Below are 20072 nucleotides of genomic sequence, written 5' to 3'. Positions count from 1 at the left end.
ACATATATACATAGATATATAAATATATATATATATGTATATATCATTATGTATATACGAGGAATATAGCGTTCATCATTGTCATCATGATGTATCTACTTTTTTTTCCCTTTTCTTTTACTTCAGCCTGTAAGCTGTGATCATACTGTGTCACGCCGTTAGTTGGTATTCAGTTAAAAGTGGAGTTAGAAGATGCTGCCCTCATTTGTGTTTCTTGCTGCAAAGTAGACTCATCTGGAACTCTAGAACTCTAGACTGTTGAAGTTCTAGCTGCATTTTGAAGACATCTACATCCATACCACATAGGTCTCTTAAATCCTTTGGCAGAACATTGAAAGCCATGGGCCTTTGAACCCTACACTATTGCAGAATTTAGACTTAAATCTAGATAGTGTTGATGGAAGGTTCATTTTCGTGAGACGTGACAGCAAAGATGAGAATACATTCACTCTCTGCATGCAATTAGACTCGGAAACTTTGTGAGGAACCCATTGATCCAATTTGCTGACTTTTTCCATGGCATGCAGGTGTCAATGAATGGTTGAATTACCAAATCCAAGCTTCTCTGCTAGTTCCTCAGCAGTTATGATTTGATTTTGTTCCACCAAGGTTTGCAGAAAATCCTCATCAAGCTCTACAGATCTTCCAGGACAAGACTCATCTTCTAGGTTGTAGTTTCCACCTCGGAATTTCTGAAACCACCATTGACACTAGTTTACACTTATTGTCCAGTCCCCATATACTGCATTAATATTCCTCACGCTTTCCGTTGCGTTGTTGCCTTTATTGAACTCATGAAGCAAAGTATGCCGAATATGCTCCTTTGTCACTTTCATTATAACTTTGAAAAAAATGACTGTTAAAATCGAACTGCACTCTTCAAAACTTGCACTAACAATAAGGACAAGGTAAAATTACTACCTGCTTTTATAGCAAGTTGATGCAGGTATTTCATTCTCTCCACCTCTGACTTTTATTTCATGCAATTGAAAAAAACCACATTATTTATGGGGTGACCCAAAATATATATATATAAATATATGTGTGTGTGTTATGTATGAATGTGTGCATTCCTGCCATTTTGAAGCAAGTAACCATCTGTCCTTTCCACTGTAAGACTTTGTTACTTCCTTGGTGCATTTTCTGCAGCACACACCTCTGTATCAATTCTGATTTGGTGTAAATATCAATAATTACATGAACAATGCTGCTAAAACACTTTCAGATACTGGCACATATTTGTAGGTAATGGAAGACTGTAATTCTTTTCTTCTATTTACAGAAGCCTATGTGCTATTACGCCCTACCTTGCAAACTGACAAGTGTCTCATGATGCCCCACTTTTGAATTTCCTTCAATTTATGAACTTCCAAGGATATTCCCTCTATCCCAACATAACATAAGCAAAGAAGATACTCTGAACATATCTGTTGAACAAAAAAATCCAAATCTGAAGTACTTCCTGCAGCACCACAAAGTTTTGCTTGATGATCAAAAATTGGTTGGTCTAGTGACAGAGGTTTGTGATTCAAAATGAGGAACTTGAAAAGGAGTCACCATTTGTATACAACATTTGTATTAGTAGGAGGAATGATGCTACATCATACTTCCTGGTTTGGAGTTGGGAGAAAATGATGTAACTCTGGCAAATGACCCATTATATCCCACCCACCCCTAGTTATTTTGAAAACATGCAAACTAAAATCATAAAATATATAACCATAAGACTAACTCCCACTTCCTAAAATTCTGGCTTTGTGCTAAAATTTATAACCCTTATTATTACTACTATTATCTTGATATAATATGTGCTATTATTATCAGTTCTGTGAGGTTGGCATAGATGGTAATGTGCTGAACAGTAATTAGTTACTTTGGTTAATGACAAGTTCAAATCCTGACACTCAGCTTTGACATTGCATTTTATCCCACTGTTGGTTTGCAGGAACTATTTATTCTATCCAGTTCAATAGACTACAGCAGCTCCAATATTTCATGTGTGGTAGGTGCAAATTATATTATGCAATAGAAATTTATATAAAATGTAGAGGTTGCCAACTGACTAAAAATCCAAGTAACACAATGTATAGAGACAACATTTTGCTTTGTATATAAGATTAAGAAGTTTGCTTTTTTTTTCTTTTATATGACTTTACTCTCATTTTTCCTTGACAATATGGATGGATTTTGTAAACTTGGTTACATCCATATTGCTGAAGTATTTATAGATTTTTTGCTAGTACTTATTGACCTCCGTGGAGTTAAGATAACTAAAAATCAATTCAAGCATGATTTGAACAGAACATAACTTGATGGTACTAAGTGTTGTTAGTTCTATATTCTTTTCCTTTCTGCTTTGTTCTTTCTATCAATTTTAATATGTAAATCCTCACCAAAGGACATCCTGCCATAGAAACCAAGCCAAATCAGACTGGAACCTGGTTCTGCTCTCTTGTCTGCCAGCTCTAGTTAAACAGTCCAACACATACCAGCATGGAAAAACAAATGTTGAAGAATGAAGATGAGGATGATGATGCTTACTAAAGTATCAGACAGCAGAGTAATAACTGAAGACATTACAGTTTTACCTTTCCTTCCTCACTACATCTTGAATTCAAGTTCCAAGTTCTACTTTTTTCCCTGTAAAGGAGATGCAAGCACAGCAGACCAAAAACATGGAAAAGGTCCACAGAAACTGAGTCACTGATAGGTGGCTACATCTGGGAACAACTATGATTCATTGTCAAAAATTGAGATAGATGGTGCTCCATTCTCCTCATAAAGAAGCAGGTTTATAATACCAATCATGTAACTGGGTCAATTATCTCAATGGAAATCCTCTCCTATGAATTTGCAGTTTTCTACCAACATGAAAACTCATTAGATAAAAACATGAAAGCATACATTCTTTTTGGTCATCTAGTTATGTTGGAGTGTTAAAAGACCCAAGATTCTGGAGATATATTCAAAGAATATGCGAGACAAGACTATATATATATATATATCTTTATTTGTTACATCTTACTTTTCTTCTATAAGTGGTTATACATTGAACTAAAGAATTCTTAATCTTTAACCTTTTAGAATTCAGATTACTCTGTTAAACGTAATGCTTATTTATTCACATTCTTCTTCTTGCCTTTAACCCTCCAACATGGAGTATAGGCCACTTATAATTGAATTCCATGTCGCATTTCTTGCTTCTGTACTTATACTCTGCCATGAATGTACCTTTCTCTAGTTCCTTTTGTGTTGATCTACGCCACGAGTTCTTAGGCCTACCCCTTTCTATATCCATCTGGATTCCACTGTAAAGCACTTTTCGCTGCATTTGGTGTGTCCTTTCTAATTGTGCTACCAACCCACTTCCACTTTTTCTTAAATATTTGCTCCCTAATCGGAACTTGATTCGTTCTTTGCCATAGCACCATATTGCTTATGTGTTCGGGCCATCTGATTTTAAGTATACTACACAAGCACCTGTTGATGAATGATTGTATTTGCTTATTTGACTTAACTGTTGTTCTCCATGTCTCAGCCCCATACAATAACACCGCTTTTACGTTAGTGTTAAAAATTCTTATTTTGTTCTTTATTGAAATTACACTTGCGCTCCATACTTTTTTTAACAAGTGGAAAGCGTCGTCTTAATATCTTCGTCGGTGCCGCCTGAGAATGTTATCTTACTACCTAAATACGTAAACTCGGCTACATCCTCTAGTTCACCGTGAATAATAATTTATTCACATTATTTTCAATTAATCATACACTATCTTGCAGCTTAGAGACTTTGACAATCTGAGCATATGCTTTTAGACTGACATTTTAGTATAGCTGTGAGCAGTTGGATCAGCCTGTTTAAACATAAAACAGGTAGGATATTTCAGCCACATATGGCTGGTTTTAATGCTAAAGGGTTAAATTAAAATTTCATAAGAATACAGGCAGTTCTGCCAGAATATATTTTCTAAATACTTTAAATAATTTATTTTTCTCATTGGCAAACTATGTGTTCCCTCTCTTCTGCATGTTGACATCATTAATCTAGAATTCACTAGTCCAGCAATTTCTAAGATTTGAAACAGTAATTTGAATCTGGTGATCATTAGTTTGCATGATTGCCCAGTGCCTCATATTCTTTGTATCTACCACAGTGGACTTACAATGGTTGATACTGTTACAGAGGCAAATATATAACCTCTTTTCACTGATATTTCATACTTAAATGTACCATCTAAACAACCAGCTACTACTGAAGGTGACAATGCAGCAAATGTGTAACATTAACTGTTACAAAAAGTATCAATACAGAAAAAGCTAGAAATGGTACAGACAGCGTATGGCTTAGTGGTTAGGGTATTTGGCTCACAGTTGTAAGATTGTGAGTTCAATTCCTGGTGATGCATTGTGTTCCTGAGCAAGACACTTTAATTCACATTGCTGGCAAAAATGAGTAGTACCTGTATTTCGAAGGGCTAGCCTTGTCACATTCTGTGTCATGCTGAATCTCACTGAGAAGGGTACACATGTTTGTGGAGTGCTCAGCCACTTGCACGTTAATTTCATGAGCAAGCTGTTCTGTTGATCATATCAACTGGAACCCATGTTGTAACCAACAGAGTGCCAGAAATGGTGCATCAGTAAGAGCCTTGCATGCAGAATAGTGTTGGATTACTGACAGCATGATGAAACCTGGCTGGAGAGATGATGAACTCAAAATAGACTTGAGGTTGAATACTAGTCAGTCAAACCAGTAGGTAGGAGCCTCACATCAGTGAGTGGGGCTGTAAAACCATCATGAGGAAGGCCCTGAAACAGTGCACATTCTCTCCTGATGACCCCTGAAACCTACTGGCATCCAGTATACCAAGTTTCAACTGACTGCACTTGCACATCAAGCTGTTTCCAAGTCATTTTAAGAAACAAGAGAAAATAATGACATCCTTGCTCTGGAAATGAAAGTATCTGAAACAGAAATTTTTTTCAAAGAAAGTAAATCAAAAACAGGTGACAGTTTTGTGATGATGGTGAGAGTATTTCTGGGGTGACTTTAACATTCAAGAAAACTTTGTATGTTCAAATGACTGACTTCACCACTTCAAGCTAAGGTACACATCAGTCAACATTATGGGAGCAGTAAAGCAGGAAGGAAATCTGTAGGATCATCAGTTCTTATTTAACCTAAATCACCTCTGATTAAAGGCACCTCAGCTTTGACTATCCCATCTTTTTTTCCATGACTATAATCAAGTATGTCCTACTTTATTTTTTAAGATAATAGAGTGTAACAAGAGAAATATATATGACTTCCCTCAATAGTTCATCCAGAAGATTAATTTGTCTGCAAAATCTTTCACCAGAATAAAGTAGCAAAAATAAATAAATACTAGCAGAAACACCCGGCGTTGCCCGGGTTAAAGAGAATAATGAAATCTAAAAACGCCGTCTAGACTACGCATCATCTTTATATATAGAGATGTATATACACACACGCACCCAAACACACGTATATATATGTATATCAATATAAATATATGAAAGTCAATGAAGTTTCGTAAAAGGTGATCATGTACATACTTTCTTGCTGTTGTGATTATAACACCTCATTGTAAACTATGTTCCTTGTTTTCCCTTGTGGAGCATATACAAATAGGTTTTTTGTTGCTGCCCACTCTTGAGCAGCCAACATACAGTTGTCCGTGTGAGAAGCAGGGCTCTTCCAAGAGAAGACCAGCTACAGACAGTGTTTGACCCTGATATTTGTTTATGGACATGGCAAAAGTCACACGAAGGGGGAATTGTAGTCTTCTGAATGTAAAAGGAATGTCTGCTCCTGATGGAGTAAGAGGAATTCTTGGAATAAAGACGTCATCCCCTTTTGCACATCCAGAAAGAATGGTAGCCTCGATAACGTGTGACATCATTTTCTAAATAATGCTCATCTGTTATGTTCGGGTTAAAATTTCATCAACATCAAAAATATATGAATTTTCATGGGAGTTATGGCCGTTATGCAAAGAATATAATTTCCAAATTTCATAAAGATCCATTCAGTACTTTTGACGTAGTTTTGGTTAAGAAAACAAATGACTAATGTGTGTGTTTGTGTGCATGTGTATGTGTGTGTGATGGGTGTATATATGTATAGATATCTGTATGCATGTATATATGTGTACATATTACATGTACATCTATATATATATATACATCTACACATATGTATACATATACATGTATGTATAGATCTATATATATATACATATACGTGTACATCTATATGTATACATATACATCTCTCTCTCTCTCTCTCTCTGAAAGTATCTGTCATTACAGTATCGAAATGGTGTACATATACATGTATATGTATACATATACATCTCTCTCTCTCTCTCTCTCTTTCTCTCTCTGTGAAAGTATCTGTCACTACAGTATCGAAATGTGATTGTTTCAGTTAGTGGAATAGTTTCATTTTTAAAGTGAAAGTATTTGACATGAGTGTTTTTGTTTCACTTTTGACACGTAATACTTAAATAGTGGAGGAGATATTATGTTGCCGTGTGCTCGAACTCTGCAAGAAGTTAATAAATTTTTTTGACTAAAACACAACTGGAACCCTAAGTAAGGCATGTGTAAAATTTGAATGAAATTGGTTGCGTAGTTCTCGAGTTTTAGGGATTCACACAGACAGACAGACATACATTCTCATTTTTATATATATAGATTATCTAGATATTTGATACAATATACTTCTATCCATTATCTGGAAATTGTAACCTTAAGCGAGTAGAGTGATGAGTTAGAGTGATTTTGTAATTAATAACACTGAATATATCTACTGAGCTCTCACTGTGAGATTGGCTGCTGGATATGTTGTACCATTAATAACTGCATTGTGTTAAATTGGTTAACCAACTTTTTAAATTGGACATTTAGTAATATGATGGTGGCTGGTAGCCAAGGTGCCAATCCTGAGAAGAGAATGATGTGCTCACCACTACAACTAACTTGATGGTACTACACAGCAGCACTTGTCACTAATAGTAAAAGAAGATATCAAAGCCTATGTTTGCTCTTCATAGAGTTACAACACCTAAAACATACAGAATCACCTACCAACAATGCAATGCACATACACACACATCAACAACATAGCTACTCATACATATGAACCAAAATATTCACACTAAGTATTTTATGATTTCACTTAGGCATAGCAATACTAATAATCAGTCATTAAAACTCAATATACATACGCTTTAGAATAAAGCATTAGGAAAATACAGATAATAATATAAATTATTGGATGACAAGGGAATGGGAATTATATAAGTAATCAACTTCATTAGCTTATAACTGTTTCTGCTATAAGATGCAGTGCACTCAGAGCTAAATATTTGTGCAACATGTTAAAAATTCACATTATATAAAAATACAATTGTGCTCTTGATTTATGAAGATTTTGCAACTAATTTCTCAGTCATCCAGCTTCTGTCACATTCTCAATTGGTTGACTTTGTGCTAGATTTGCAAGAGTAGGGTAATGGCAACATTCCCATAGTGGTAATAATCCATAGAAATGTATTATTCTAAACATTGGCATGGCTGTATAGTTAAAAAATTTGCTCCCCAATCATATGGTCTCAGATTCAGTCTATGTAGAACTTTTGGCAAATGTCTTTTACTTCTCCAATGGCCTCACCAAATCTTTATGAGTGCATTTGGTAGACAGAAACTGAAAGAAGCCCATAATGTGTGTGTCTTGTCTTAACATCATGATAGTCATAAATGATTGTCATGGTCACAAGCAGTGTTATTCATTTCCACAAGATCATGTCTAGCTATAAGAAAAATATTACCTTGCTTAGAATCAAGTGAAGAGTTGACAACAGGAAGGACATCCAGCTGTAGAAAATGTCTCAACAAATTCTGTCTGCTGCATGCAAGCATGGAAAAGTGGTTGTTAAAATGATGATTTCTGTAAATAAGCTGAAACCAAACCCCAATATTACCCTCTTCAAAGAAATTCACTGTATGCAGGGCTGTCTTAGCAACATTATAGGCCCTTGGCAAAGCATTGCACTGAAGCCCCTATATACACAACTAGTATCTACATAATGATTGGGTCCTAGATCCACAGGGCCCAAGGGCAACTGCCCAGTGTACTCATGCTTTAAGATGGTACTTGGTTGTAAGCAGAGAAACCTTTTAAGTGGTTTACTGTTACTAGCAGCAATAGCTCTGATGCTGTTCCTGAAAGAGTTTGGTCGGTATGGAAGAAATTTAAAGAACTCTTGGTTTTTAGAAAATAAATCAGATTAGTCAGTTCAACTTTATTAATCAATAAATTCAAGTACAAGAAACATCAATCACTTTTACCAATGAAGAACACAATTATCTGTGACTACCCAAAAATAACCAGAGTCCTAGACTTCTTTAATATCCTTGAAATTTGGTTCTTGGAATATTCGCTATAAACATTTTTACCGCAAGAAAACTCACCTCAGGAATTATCATCATAGGAAACTTTGTCATATAGGTAATTTCGAAGATATGGCAGGCAACCTGATTTAGAGAAATTGCAGCTCTGAAAAAAATTGCTTTATATATAAATGATTTTTATAATTCTGTTTTAGATGTAACTGTTTTTTTGTTTTCTTTTTGTTCTTTGTAAACGTTTATATTGAAGCATTTTCATATTTATAATGAAGTGTTTTCCACTAAATTCTTTCATTGATATCAATATATATTTTCTTTATTAGGACTGCATTTGCTCAATCTAAATGACACTTTTTCTTTTTCAGTAATGTCTCTTCCTTTTTCAAATATGTAACAAGTTTCCACAAATTTGGGTGCATGTTAGTAATGGAGCTTTGCATTGCAATGTGGAAGCCTTCTACGCTGTTGTTTGTTCTCATCGTATTATTCTGGGTTCTTTCGAAGACATTCCACACACACTTAGATAGGAAAAGCTGGTTGCATTCTTCGTCTTTGCTCACCTCAACCTCATTCTCTTCCTATATAATGAGTTTCAAAGTATGATACAAATTCTTGAAGCAAATCATCATCATCAGTTCAAGAAAACCATCAATAATATCACGCACTAGAAGAAATGCTAATGCAGTGAAGCATTGTTAAATTCTGCATCTGTTTGATAACAAGGTTTTATACTTATATTCACAATGTCGTGATAGATATTCTTAGCCATATGAAATAAACAACCTGTTGGAAATATATCACAAAAGGTATTGATAATTGCTTTCTCGAAATCAACCATTAAGATTTCAGGCTCTAATGATGGGTGTAAGTCCTTCAAAGCGCTAAGCCTTCTGTATGTTGTAGCAAAACAAAAAGACGTGGTATGTTAATATTTCATATGACAATATGTAACGTGAACAACTGATAATAGATATCTGGGCTGCATTTAAAAGTTCCATCACAAGGCCAATCCTTATTATTCTCAAGGTCATCTAACCCAACTTGTGTGCCAAATACTAACAGTCTCTCTGGATTATCTTCACCAATATAGTATAATAAAAACTTCTCACCATTTTCAAGAAATCTATATTCTTCAGGTATTATACACCCACTTCTTCCAGTTGGGATTGGGTGAGCTTGGCTTTTCTTTTGCCTCCAACCTCTGATATTGCGAGACAAATGCGATGGCATCAGCATCAGTGACCATGCATTATCATCTAAACTAGATGAAATTTCTGCAATTAATGACCATGCAGAAGTTTGTGAATTAGTGGCTAGTGATTTCAATTTCATTTTCACTATGTAAACTTTCAGCTTTGAAGGCTGAGAAGGACAGCAATGCTTGCTGAATGTTTTACGTATAGATAAATTATTGTTCTCCAGCATGGGATGCACTCTTGCTTTACATTCTCTATTTTCACATTTCCAATATGATTTTTCACCGTATTTTCTATCTATCCTATAAACAAAGTTAAGATCATCAACTAATTTCAAACTGCCTCTGCTAGTTCCCACTTAATAGACTATTGTAATGGGTTGGCTACACAAAAAAATATTGTCAAATGAATAAAGAAATTTTAAATGTTATGCAATAACTTTACCCCTTCCTATTGGTTTCTCTAATAAAAGTTAGGTTGGTTGAAACAATTATGTACCAAGGGAGCAATTCATCATTTTTTCGGTGAAATTGTTTTGCGGCAAAATTTCCTGTGGCGAACTCTCCTACAGCCAAACAAATTTTCTGGATAGATTGAAATTTATCAGTACAGCTGTTCAGTTACTGTAAATGCTAAGGAATATGATAGGTGATATATCAAGCCGGTATGTACAGTGACAGTTTTAAATGTGAAGTCCTTGTACAATTCATTGGACAAGCTTCTCTTTTCCCCTTTATTACAGATGATGTGAACTGGCAAAATACTACTCCTAAAAGTTGTTTCTTAGAAAATTAAGTCTGGCTTCTCTTCAACTAATAGCTTCAGTTTGTCACTTGCTATAGCTGATGCTAATCTCTCCTCTCTTAATCTATGAAATGCAAATTTTCATTGGGAATTCTTGAAACCAATGCATCCTGTATGCTCAGAAATAGTCTCTTCACATCATATTTGGTCCATTTCCTACAAAGTTTGTAAGGAATTGTGGCTCAGTTGAAACTATGCAGTAAAATGATGCAATAAACTTGTTTTATGTTGTCAGTAAGTTTGAGGATTTTCAACATGCAGAGTTAAACACTGGAAAAAAAAGACAAGAACATTACTGAATAAAAAATGTTTAATCTTTCAAATGAGATAACACAACATAGTAAAACAAGTATTTGTGTTACTAAACAAGACTTTAATATTGCCATTTAAAAACCAACTGTTATTTACCAAACATAATACTTCCTATCCTGATGAACCAAAGTTATGTTTATATCTGTAGTACTTTTATTCTTTGATAGTAAAAACTAAATGTTAAAGACTTAAACTGTCTAGTTTTAAACAACAGTGCCATGGTTAGATGGATCTGCATTGAAGCTCTCAGCTGGCAGGTGATTTCCAGGATTATATAGTCACTTTAGTGTATTTGATGTAGAAGTACATTATCAGATAGTGGAGGCGCAATGGCCCAGTGGTTAGGGCAGTGGACTCGCAGTCATAGGATCGCGGTTTCGATTCCCAGACCGGGTGTTGTGAGTGTTTATTGAGCGAAAACACCTAAAGCTCCACAAGGCTCCGACAGGCGATGGTGGCGAACCTTGCTGTACTCTTCCTCCACAACTTTCTCTCACTCTTACTTCCTGTTTCTGTTGTGCCTGTAATTCAAAGGGTCAGCCTTGTCACACTGAATATCCCCGAGAAGTACTTTAAGGGTACTCGTGTCTGTGGAGTGCTCAGCCACTTGCACGTTAATTTCACGAGCAGGCTGTTCCGTTGATCAGATCGACTGGAACCCTCGACGTCGTAAGCGACGGAGTGCCAACAAACAAACATTATCAGATGGAGAAGATTACACCAGTCTGACTTAATACATTACAAGAGAATAGCAAACCCAAAAGATTGTCCATCTTTCAAATAGATGTTATCTTTCTTATGAGACAACTAAAGAAACACACATACTTATATAAAGAAACATTAGATAGGTAGATATGTGTATACATATCTATATATAAGAAAAACTAAGTAGACATATATATATCATTGCTGTTTAACATTTACCCTTCATGGGTTTGAGGGTTTGACAGGAGCTGGCCAGGCAGAAGACTTGAGACATCTAAATGTCAATGAAAAACTAGAATATAGTTGAGAAGGATCAAAGAAAATTTGATATGAATTGCTTCCAAGTCTTAATGTATGTCAAAAGGTTAAAAAAATATGCAATAGAAACAGGGTGATGTATGTACAATGAAATTACAAAAGGAAGTAAAATTATATAGCATACCTAAGATATTAATGTTGAGCCATTAACATTGAGAATCTAATAGAACTCCTACCACTTAAAGCCAATTATATAATAAATCCAACATATCTTCGCTGAGAAATGAAGGAAATATCATCATCATGATCAGTAACATTCCTTTTTTCCATGCTGGCATAGGTTGGACAGTTTGACAGGAACTGACAAACTAGAAGCTTGTGCCAAGCTCCAGTACCTGCTTTGACATGGTTTCTGCAGCTAGATGCCCATCCTAGTGCCAACCACTTTTACTGAGTGTAACAAATACTTCTTTTTTTTCATATCAAGTACTTGCAAGGCAAGACTTCTCAACTGAGTTGGGTATTGTATTGAAGGAGGTGAAAGTGTGATAGAGGGACAAGAACAAGTGTTTGCTGAAGAGGATGCTTCTCCAACTAGGAAGAGAGAAATGGTGAGGGCACATCCTCAAGGTACAAGGCAGATAAGAGAGAGAATAGAGGAAAAGAAAGGATAAATAAGTTTATGAAAGTGTAAAAAGAATATGATAGATGTTCAGAGATAGAGAGATGAGGATTGAAGTGGAGACTTCTCCCCTTGCCAAATAGACCTGTCTCCTAATTTTTTGTCTAGCTATCTGGTATAGTTGTCCTCAGTTGCCCCATTCTTCCAACCCTTCCAAGTCTGCCTCTTTGCTTTTTTGGCTCTGTGTACTTCCCAGTTCCACTACCACATCACTCTTGATCTGTAGCCTTCAGTAAGTTGTTCAAAAAGAACTTCCAGTTGTCCTCTATGCCATAAATATTTATCTTTTCCTCCTTCTCATCAAATGCTTCATTTAGAAAGTATGCAATCTCTAACAGTTTAAAGGATCCTTAAGCTTCCATATCTTTCTATTCCAGATCAGCCTGTCTCTTAGATCTTCTAGCTCTTAAGTCTGAAGCTACTAACTGCTAAACTATGTTGTATACTACATTCTTTGCTTGGAAAGGACTTTGCATTCACAAGCACCTACCTATCCCATTTCCGAGTAAGAATGTTGTTTGTGTGCCCACCAGATTGATAGGTGAATAGGTGGCTGGTACGTTTCCTAAAGTTAGTTTTGCAAATCAACAAGGTATTTCAAATACTAACTTTAGGAAGCTTATCACATACATTGCAGTTATATACACATACACAAATATAGTCTTCCAACACCTGATGAGCAAAAACAAACCCACATCATAACTGATCCGCCTCCATCTTTGAGTGTAGGGATAGTATTCTTTGGCACATACTCCATGCCATTCTTTCTCCAAACCTTGTTGATTGAATTTCTGCTGAAAAGCTCAATCTCAGTTTTGTCAGACCAAACTATGTTTTCCCAATGTGTTGCTGGTTCATTTAGATGTTTTTTGCAAAGGCCAAACAAGCTTTAACATGACATTTCTTAAGCAATGAGGATCTTTTTTAGACAATGAGAAAAGAGATCATAACAGCAAAGTAATCTACTAATTTTATCCTTGCTCACATGTACTTCACATGCTTCCAGGTCTAAACATAGTCTGTGGCCTATTATTAGCTGTTCTTGCAAGTTTTCTTGCTGTACACTCTACTAACTTATGTGGGCAACCTAAGCAGACTAGAGGGAGAATGGAATTGCAAGATTTCCAGTTACATATCATATGAACTGAACTCAAAGGTACATTAAGCTGTGCAGAGATCTTTATGTACCCATTGCCACTCTTATGAAGGTCAACAATATGCTCACAAAAGGTCTTGACTAATTTGTTTATTTTTACTCAAGATGATGATGTTCACTCACTGATATTGTCAGAACTGATGTAATGACTGTAAATGCTCACATATGAAACTTCCTGAATCTCTTAGAACACTGTAGATATCCTAGAAAAAACAAATCATTTTTATTCAAAATATCTGGAAAATTGTTCAATTGAGTTAAATGTGTAGTAAAGTTTTTGTACTTTGAATTTCAACTTTTGTCCATATAAAATTTTTTCGATTTGTTATTTTGTAATTCTGATTGTTGTATTGAATTTATTACAAAAAACATAATAAATGGTGGAAATTTCATTAACCTGCATTAACTCAATATATATAAACCTGGATTTCTGACTGTGTATTATAAACTTTTGTGGGTCACTGTATATGTGTGATGCAGTTATAACACTCACTAATAATAATTATAACCAAGCTGAGATATATATATATATATACATACATAAAACTAACATTGCTATCCTGTTGTACCTTTATATACCCATGTTGTTTCATCACCCACTTTCCCTCTCCCCACTACTTTTGCACCTTCATGAACTCCCTACTCACACACTTTGAACAATCCTCTTACCATTCCATTTATATTCACATCCCTGTACCTTGAGAGTATGCCCTGATACATTGCCATCCTCTCTCTCTTTCCAATGGGTGAACTATGTGTATCCTCTACAGCAAGACACCAGTTTCTGTCCCTCTATCATAGTTTAATCTTTCATTGCCTGGCACAAAGCCACCTCCTTCAATACCCCTTCCAGTTGAGGGAGCTATCTTGCAAGTTATGTGGTGATACCTTGTAAAGCACCCAGTCCACTTTATAAAGTGGTTGGCATTTGGAAGGGCATCCAGTTGCAAAAAACCATCCCAAAGCAGTGTTTGGCACAGCCTCAGGATTACCAGCTCACACACAATGCAATAACAACTCATTGGGTTATTACTACTACAATAGCTTAATGAGTTATAGTGGTTACGGAAATAATAATTAGTAGAGTAGACAATCATGATTCTGTTTGGACTGTACTCAAATGTATTTTTTCAATGATTAGGGAAAAAAAAATCACCAAAAATTTATAGATTTTTGTAACACCAACAGTTTAGACGGCGTTATTTTTATTATTTTGTCATTTAAAAGGGTTTGTACTTGCTTAAAACTTTTTACTTTTGCTTTATAAAAAACTGTTTGGAAGTAGTTTTCTATATATAAAACCTTATATTGTATTTACAATTACTTCTAAGATTTAGGTAACCACTATTTAGAAATTAATGTTTGTGTGGATATTACTAATCCCTAATAATCTTCATATTCTGGTATAAAAAAAGTAATTATGTATACACACACATAAATAATCTATATGTATATATACATATATATATATAATACTGATATACAGAGGGCTCAATCTATGAAGAGCTTACACATGTGTGCATATGAGTAATAGTAAAAATAAAATGATTATAAGAACTAGGCTCACATGACACTAAAATGTGATAATCAGTATGGACTAAATTTAGTAGTCATGAACCAATGACACACATTATGGCTCATTCCTAATTTGGGTTAATGATAACTCTTAAATTATGGCACATATATCTGCTACAACATAGGTGAGGGACACTGACAAGAGCAAAACAAAAAAAAGTAAAAGAAAATCACTCTTCTACAATGATGCAGACCATTTTGTTTTCTTCTGGAAAAATATCAGAAAGAAAAATCCACGAGTAATATTTCCAGCTTGTCACAACCTACATCAATCAAGGTTTGAATCCTTGCATATTTTAAGAAATAATACATTGATAGAAAGGAATCCTGAATAATTTAAGGTTGTGAATTATCAAAGAAGTAACTGAAGAATCAATTTACACCATTTTGAGCGTGGCCATTGCCAGTACCTCCTGACTGGCCTTCGTGCCGGTGGCATGTAAAAGCACCCACTACACTCTCTGAGTGGTTGGCGTTAGGAAAGGCATCCAGCTGTAGAAACTCTGCCAAATCAGATTGGTGCCTGGTGTAGCCATCTGGTTTCACCAGTCCTCAGTCAAATCGTCCAACCCATGCTAGCATGGAAAGTGGACGTTAAACGACGATGATGATGTAGAATTTATATTTCCAACGGTTTGCCTGTTGACTGAAAGGAACCATTATACATACAATTTCACATCCTCAGGATCAACACTGAAATATAGAACATCATTTCAACTATCATTCCATACTGAGACACTGGATAATTCTGAAAATGTCGATAAATTTATGTGTATGTGTGTATTGGTGCAAATACTCTTATACTTCAAAGGTCTAGATTACACAAATCACTCATCTATAAAATGTGAGTAGTAATATTGTTTTTTCCCGTCAAAATAACGTGTTTTCAGCTTCGCCTAAAACTGGCATGGACATCCTTTTTCTGAGAAGTGAGCCACTTGAGACATGACTCAACATCAGGCAGGCCATAAGTTGCCCATGAATGGCCTTTACTTCCACAGCAACTCATCTAAGCTAAATTAGCAACAATGTATTCCTTTGTGTGTTACACACAATGTAATCCTATAACAATCATCAAATAATTCACCAAATATTGTGTCATTGCTGAAATGGTCAAATTCACTGTAGATAAAACTCATTACATCCAAGAGAGAAACATTTATATGCAAATCACAACTCTTGCAAGAGTGTGCTTTCGATAAGACATCCCTTTCTGTGACATATCAAACAAGCTCCATCTTCAATGCACTCTACCCTGTTGCCAAAAATATCTCATCCAGGTTTGCAGTATCCTCCCTCCTATTTGTTACCACACAACATGGCACAACTCTTTTGGTAGTCATCTAGACAAAGTCACCCTATTTGATGGGCATTTTCCTTCCAATACTACTCTTCAAACTCCTCATTTTGAAATAAGTACTTAAGTCAGTGTGAATAGCCATAATAATAAACATTCCAATATCCTTCTTTCTCTTCAGCATGCAACAGTGTATATCCAAAAAGGGTAACCTCTTTGAGTCAGCAAACTCCTAACATGACAGCAATTAGGCCCTTTATAAGATGTCATTACATAAAGAGTGGAAAGTATAAACGGTAGTTGGGTTATACCAGAATTAATTAAATATGCCCCAGAAGTGTAGGAAAATTCCAAGAGATGAGATGGATGAGATTCATAAGTGATAACTGAATTAAGAAGTCTTTGTTAAAGTTCTTAACAATAAGAGACCACTGATGTGTAATGTAAGAGAGCAAAAAGCAAGATAATAAAGTAGGTGGTTGTTTACCAATATTTCTATCACATTTGAGAAATGTTGGAAGTGTTGCCTGTTCAAACCATGCCAGCATTAAAAACGGACATTAAATGATGACAATGTAGGCAATAGGATGGTGATTATTTGTATCAGGTCTCTATAGAGAAAGAAATACTGATGAAAATAGCAGCTAGCTCTGCAGCATACTGTTTGAAGATAATGGAAGATCTTGCACTGGGACCAGTTGTATTGTTAGGTTGCAGTAATTACAAAAGCAACCATCTTAATATTTATTGAGTGGTCACAATCAGCTCCAACAATTGACATAACAAGGAACCTACTTTTGATGTTTTAACATATGCTTGATCTTATAATTCATCTAGTCAATGTAGGAATTAAGAGCTAGTTGAAAACAAGGACAATTATGATCAAGATGCTTAAAATAGTTTCAAATTTTGGCACAAGGCCAGCAAATTTTTTTTTTGCGGGGGGGGGGGGTACATCAACCCCCAGTGCTCAAATGGTACTTATTCTAATGACCCTGGAAGGTTGAAAGGCAAAGTTGACCTAGGCAGAATTTGAACTCAAAACGTAAAGACAGATAAAATGCCACTAAGCATTTTGCCTGGCATGCTACCAATCCTGCCAGCTTGCTGCCTTAAAGATACCCACAATATTACAAGAACTATTGTATATTCATTCATAGAAACAACTAACTAAAAATAAGAACAACTTTGCAATTAAAATAATGTATTTTTATATAAATATCCCATTAAAGGTATCTAAAATGCAAACTGTGCCTTGAGTAAGATACCTAACAATGTAGCACTGGTGGAAAGAAATCCACTGCATCCATAATCCTCTATCTTATATTTTAGTTCAGATTTTCAGTAAAGCAACTTATCTATGAACCTTTATCATAACAAGCCAACATTAGAAGTCTCAGGAAATACTGTTCAACCTGCAGGTAAAAAAAAAAACCAACCAAATTTCCCTGAAATAACATTCCACCATCTTAAAAACTAAGAACAAATTGGCTAATGTAGTCATGATTTGAATGCCTTAAATCAGAGCTGATTTGAAGCTGAACAAAAACAACCCTGTCTAAAATCGAATTTTCAACCAAAGTCATCATTGACTGTTAAGATATGTATCTCATACTATTCAAATCAATTTTTCATTCAACTTACACCCTCTATTTGCATTATATGTTCATATCAACACTGTTATCTGTTGATTATAGCTTTAATACCAAGACCGTTTCTCAAGATGTTTCCAAGTTATCATTACACATCATCACAAAACTTCTTTATGATTTCTCCATCAATTACATCTTAATTGTAGCCATCATCGCACTTAACACACCAATTGTTTCATCTGTTCTTTGTTTAAACAGAAACCCCCCACTGCAAAAAAAAATTCCAAAAATTCTTACACCTTATATTCTGGACATTATGTTATTGTCTCCTTTTCAAAATTAACATAGCTACCTAAGTAACAGGAACATATCTGCATGCAACACACTCTTTTGCCTCCAATACCTGATTGGTCATCTAGTAACTGATATCTATTTTAAGTGCTCTGCTTAATCACTTCCTGCAAACTAAGCATGACTATTTTCCCCATTGTGCAATATCTTCAGGCTCTAAGATCAGTTCCTTCAATTTTGTCATAAGCTCTTATATATGGCCTGAACTATCCTCAACAGTTAACCAGTCAGCTCACCAGAAATAATGTTTCTGTGGTCCTACTAGTTTAAATGTCTGCACATAATCATCCAAATAAAGTCAAATAAGTCTCATAATTTGCTAAGTTAGATCATACAGCTTGAGGAAAGATTTATATGCAACCAACTGATGGAAACATGTTATATCCAAACAGATTTTTTTTCTTTTTATCTTTGTAAATCTTAAAATTACTATTTAGTGTTGCAGGTCGTTTAATTTACTCTTTATATAATGAAGCAGTACTACACAATAATGAGTAAATGTATTAATTGATTGAAGATCAATTATTCACAGCTGCTAACAGCATTTTATGCACAGCCCATAAACCAGACCAAGCCCAGAATCTGGCAATTTAAGAGTTAGTACCAAGCAATATTAGTTCATGTGAAAATATACAAATTTTGTTGCCAATATTAAATCTTTGCAAGGTGTTGAACTGGCAGAGTTATTACAATGCCAGGCAAAATGCTTAGTAGCATTTCCTCTGAATTTATATTCTGAGTTCAAATGCCATCAGGATTGACACTGTCTTTCATCTTTCCAGGGTCAATGAATAAATACAAGTTGAACACTGGGGTCAATGTAATCGACTTACTCAGTTCCCTAAAATTGCTGGACTTGTGTCAAATTTGAAACCAATATTAAGTTTATGTGTAAAAGTCATATAACTGAAAGGAAAAAAATAAATTTATACATTTAATTTAAAGCTCTGAAATTAATATTTCATAAAATGACCAATGTTAAATCAATTATATTTACAGATATAGATATAATTATTGAGTCATCAAAATTCAAGATTATGCAACCCATTGCAGATATCTTGAATGATGTCAAAAGTGGTGAAAACAGTTAGTCACTTCCTTCTTTACCTTCTCACGAACCACCAATTTGGCTTCCACAGAGTCAGATCTACTGATGATTTGCAACTTGTAACATTTACCAATAGTCTTTACCCTTAAGAATTTCAGTCAAAGCAATGCTGTTGCATATAAGCAAACTTTTCAACTGTGAGATACAATAACCTCTTTCCTATCACTTGAAATGAGATTCCTTTCAAAAAACTCCATTGAGGTGTGTTAACAGTGTTTCTCTCTCATTCACTAACCCTGGAGTACTCCAAGGTCTCCAGTACACTCCTTTATGCACATGGAAACTGTGCATAAGCCCATCATATATCCGAGTAAAAGTCACAAGTAATGCCCCCTTCTTTAACTTATAAGAAGAAAGCCAAAGATTTGTTTACATATAGAAATAGGATTTCTAAAAAACAACGGCAGAACACACCTACAGAAATGCTGTATAGACATCAACATCAAGACACGGTCGATCATTTGTTTTACAACTTGATATGAGTGTCCAATTAAAACTCTACGCTAATCATGACCCCATTCTTGAGAGCACACAACAAACCCTGTGTAACTTCAATATAAGAACCAACTGACCCAGAACATACTATGGGTTTAAAAGCTT

The 20072-nt window shown here is 35.1% G+C and overlaps 1 long non-coding RNA gene across 1 annotated transcript in view; it reads right to left on the bottom strand.

Moving 5' to 3' along the window:
• Positions 1-8295: 8295 nt before the first annotated feature.
• LOC106870413 (uncharacterized) overlaps positions 8296-20072 on the bottom strand; it is a 14872-nt gene continuing 3095 nt past the window's right edge. Inside the window, exons 1-2 of the long non-coding RNA XR_016242319.1 lie at positions 13673-20072; positions 8296-10706 (exon numbers count right to left, since the gene is read on the bottom strand). The exon at positions 13673-20072 is cut by the window's right edge and continues 3095 nt beyond it. This is a non-coding gene — a long non-coding RNA (uncharacterized LOC106870413). The remainder of the gene's footprint in view (positions 10707-13672) is intronic.

This window comes from Octopus bimaculoides, chromosome 6, assembly GCF_046866305.1.
Source record: "Octopus bimaculoides isolate indiv1 chromosome 6, ASM4686630v1, whole genome shotgun sequence".
Classification (NCBI taxonomy): Eukaryota; Metazoa; Mollusca; class Cephalopoda; order Octopoda; family Octopodidae; genus Octopus; species Octopus bimaculoides.
Note: the sequence above shows the minus strand (reverse complement) of the source record. Positions and strands in the feature narration are given on the sequence as shown.